The sequence below is a fragment of the Nansenia antarctica genome (assembly GCF_963989245.1).
Source record: "Nansenia antarctica genome assembly, chromosome: 9".
Lineage (NCBI taxonomy): Eukaryota > Metazoa > Chordata > Actinopteri > Argentiniformes > Microstomatidae > Nansenia > Nansenia antarctica.
The window spans coordinates 5776757-5781302 of record NC_137679.1 but is presented as its reverse complement, the minus strand read 5'-3'; positions in this window follow the sequence as shown (position 1 = coordinate 5781302).

Sequence of the window (4546 nt, the reverse complement as noted above, 5' to 3'; positions counted from 1 at the left end):
ACACAAGAGCATCCAAGGTTGCAGAGGAGTACGTTAACTTCGTAGCACTTCAAGCAACACCCAAGGCGATGACACTACAAGAGATACAGCGAGAGACATTGAAAGACACACTCCTGCAACAGGTCAGTGCACACATCAGAAATGACTCATGGCGTTTCATCACAGACCGCTCACCAGGTGCTGCTGCACTGAAACCATACAAGCTCGTCAGTGATGAACTCACAGTGTCCACAGGTAACGACATCATACTGCGAGGCACCAGGATTGTCATACCTGCAGCTCTACAGCAGAGGGCGCTGCAGATTGCTCATGAAAGCCACCAGGGCGTAGCTAAGACAAAGGCCCTACTCAGAGAAAAGGTATGGTTCCCTACCATAGACCAACAGGTAGAGACCATCACCAAGACCTGCCTCCCATGTCAAGTGAACACTCCAGTTACCCGGACCGAACCACTCAAAATGTCTGAGCTGCCAGACGCACCATGGCACAGTGTTAGTGCTGACTTTTATGGCCCACTCCCATCGGGAGAATATCTGTTAGTTATAGTCGATGACTACACACGATACCCAATTGTTGAGCCAATTCGATCTACCTCAGCAAACACAGTCATACCAGTCATGGACAAAGTCTTCTCCATGTTTGGAATCCCAAGAGTTGTTAAGACTGACAACGGACCTCCTTTCAACAGCAACCAGTTCGCTGAGTTTGCCAACTACCTAGGGTTCAAGCACAGGAAGATAACACCTCTATGGCCACAAGCTAATGCCACAGCTGAGAGATTCATGCGCACCGTCGGGAAAGTACTCAGAATCGCCCAGATGCAGAGGATGCCATGGAAACAACAGCTGCACGTCTTCCTGCGTGAGTACAGGTCCACTCCCCACAGCACGACGAACACGTCACCTGCCGAGTTACTATTCCAACGGAAGATGACCACCAAGCTACCCTCAGCAGACACAATCACCATCCCTGCTGACGAAGAGATACGCAGAATCGACAGAGAGGCCAAGGCAAAGATGAAAGCCCTCTCAGATGCTCGACGACACGCTACGCCTTCTAACATCAAGCCAGGAGACACCGTCCTGTGTAGTCAACCAAAGCAGAACAAGCTTACTACGCCTTACAACGCAGAGCCGCTCACAGTAATCGATGTTAAAGGTTCCATGATAACAGCTGGAAGAAGTGGTTACACCACCACTAGGAACAGTTCATTCTTTAAGAAGATTGTCCGAGACAACCCAGACACTCTAATGGACTTAAGTTCAGAGGTCAGTGAGGAAGTAGGCCCAGCTACGCCTCCACCCGCACCTCCGCCGAGGTATCCAGTTAGAGAGAACAGACAACCTCCCGCATACCTGCGTGACTTCGATTAAAGAGCAGGAGTACCAAAGGACTGTTAACATGTTCTTCTGAGTCAACAATGTTCCAAGTTAATGGACTGTTTGAATGTTATGCACTTTATCATTTATTAAAAAAAAAGGAGTGATGTAATGTTTAGACCACCTACTGCCACCTGGTGGTAGACTCGATACACTGTCAAGAGTCAAGACCCGGTCATGCGCAGTCTAGAGAGTCAGTCAATGGATATGCTGTAAGGCGTGCACATCGAATAACTAAAGAGTCCAATTGATATCCAGTGTGTGTCTCATCATTTACACATTATATTCTTGCTACACGTCAGAATATCACAGATAGATAGATAGATAAATAGGTATCTATCTATTTAGATAGATACCTAGGTATCTAGGTAGGTAGGTAGGTATGTAGGTAGATAGACAGAGAGACAGGCAGGCAAGCAGGCAGGCAGGCAGGGAGGCAGATAGATAGATAGATAGATAGATAGATAGATAGATAGATAGATAGATAGATAGATAGATAGATAGATAGATAGATAGATAGATAGATGGCTGTGGTCCAGCCAATAGAGCAGAGATGGAGGTGGGTAGGGTTTGTGTGTGTAGTGGAGCCACCGTTGGTGTGAAGACTGAAACCAACCTGAAGACGAGCTCCTTCCGAGCCTGACGGCTGCTCTCGCGCCCCGCGGACCTCCTCTAGGGAGGGACCCAGGTTCAGGCCCGGCCGCTAACACGCTCGGCACCCTGGGTAATTTAGATCTAAATGAGTCTGGATTGTCTTCGTTGCCGCCGGCAGCTGCTTGTCTGGCGAGGGTCAGCTGTCAACACCCCCCCTCCCCCCGCCCTCATCTCCGCTAATGGATGCTAACGCTAATGAAAGGCTAATGCTAATGAGGCTTTTGCTGGGGGAGGCTAATGAAGGCTAATGCTAATGAGGCTTTTGCTGGGGGAGGCTAATGAAGACTAATGCCGTGCTAATGTCCCCATCACCGGAGGTTGATTAGGGTTAGCGCTGTGACCCTCTCTCTCTCTCAAACGGCTACATGTTTCCCGCCTATAGCTATGGCTAATAGCCGGCAATTCAAGATCGTAATGATGTCAGTTATAAGAGGCCTTCTGGGAAATAACGACTGAAACATTTGTGAGAAGGAACCTATTTCATGAGGTGATGGTCTCGTAACCCCGACTGACATTTTTTACGTTTTACACTTTTTAGCCATTTAGCAGACGCCAATCAGACAGAAGGGAGCACACAGCCGATCAGTGTGCGAAGCAGGAAAAAAATGTAATCTATGCTAAGACCAGAGGCCATTGTCAGTCACGATGCGAGAAGAAGGAAGAATTACTTCTCTCTTTTAATGTACAGTAGAGAAACTTTACGGGGGGAGGGGGAACGGAGATGGAGAGGTCTTTAGGAAGGACAGTTAAGATAAATGGACTGCACTTATATCTTATACAGCGGCTTTATTCCAAAGTGCTTCACAATGGCCTCTCGTTCACCCATTTACACACACATTCACATCACACACCCATGGAGGCGAGCTAGCTTGCAAGGCGCCGGTCCTCTCATCGGGAGCAATTTGGGGTTCAACCGCCGACCTTGCGATCGTTAGACGGCGGCTCTACCCTCGGAGCCACAGCCGGCACGGAAAAAATAAGATGTAGCCTGAAGACATGGGTCTGGAATCTACCACGGAGGAATTTGAGCTGTGGCCTCGACAATCTATCCTGTGCTTTTTGTGTGCTGTAGTGGAGAGAATAAAAAACTGAAGTCTGGGGCGCTTAGGTGGCGTAGCGGGTTAAGCGTCGACCATGTAACCGCAGGGTCCCCGGTTTGATTCCGGCCGGGGACATATCCTGCATGTCATCCCTCCTCTCTCTCTCACCCATCCCTCCTGTCATAATCTATACTGTATCTGTCAAATAAAATGAAAAATATGAGTGGGACTGCCCCACTCAGAAAAAATTACTTAAAAAAAGAAAAAGAAAAACAGAAGTCTATCTGTTGGGCTGTGTGGTAGACATTCTCAAACACACCACACATCTCGAGTTGCTAAGGGACCGCTCCATGCATTCCAACTCTAGAACAGCCGTGTCTGTTTTACCTACTATAAGAGCCGCCTCGGGGGTCAAACGACCATAGTCTTTACAATGGGAAGCTGCTACAAAGACCACTAGTTGGCGCGTCTTGTAAATTAGCCTGCCTCCTACACAGAAAAACTGCAAAATATCTTCATACTAGCTTATCCTGGTGTGAAAATGTAAGGATACTGGGTGGTAGAACGCACATATCTAGGAAAAGTCATGAAAGGAGGGTCCTGAAATGTGATCGAGTGCAAATATATAAAAAAATGATTTACTCACATGGTCAAATGACCCCCACCCATGGGGTGGAACAGAACACGGAACCGGGGAGGCTGGCGGGAGGTAGAAATCAGAGGATCGGTGGTTCAACACAACGCACGCAATTGTAACACACACACACACACACACACACACACACACACACACACGTGGCGCGCGCGTTTGCTACCATACCTCATTCCGTCCGGACAGCGGGCGGTCGTCGTCGGGCCTAGCGGGGGTGTGGAGTGTGTCTGTGTTGTCTGGGCTGGTTTACGACCGCGGCTGCTTATTTTACTGGGAAGTATAAAACTTTGGGTCCTGTTGGAGTGTGTGTGGTGTGTCTGGTGTGTCTGGTACCCTGCATCACAATGAGGTCGGCCTCTCCTCTATCTCCCTCCACCAGCCTGCCCTGGTGGGTGTAGCGGGGGCGGGGGAGGGGAGGGGGGGAGGGGAGGGGGGGGCTGTGGCCTTCAGAAGTCTACCCTACTAGTTTCAGGACTCTGACACACACCGCCCGGGGGGTAAAAAACAAACCAAAACAACCTCTTCTCACACACACACACACACACGCCACTCTGTGTGTGTGTGTGTGTGTGTCTCTACCCCTCCACCTTCCCTCCCACCATCCCTCCATCCCTCCCTCCATCCCTTCATCCCTCCCACCATCCCTCCATCCCTCTCTCCATTCCTCCATCCCTTCATCCCTGCCTCCATCCCTCCACCATCCCTCCATCCCTTCATCCCTCCCACCATCCCTCCATCCCTCCCTCCATCCCTTCATCCCTCCCTCCATCCCTCCACCATCCCTCCATCACTTCCTCCATCCCTCCGCTACAGAAGAAAGT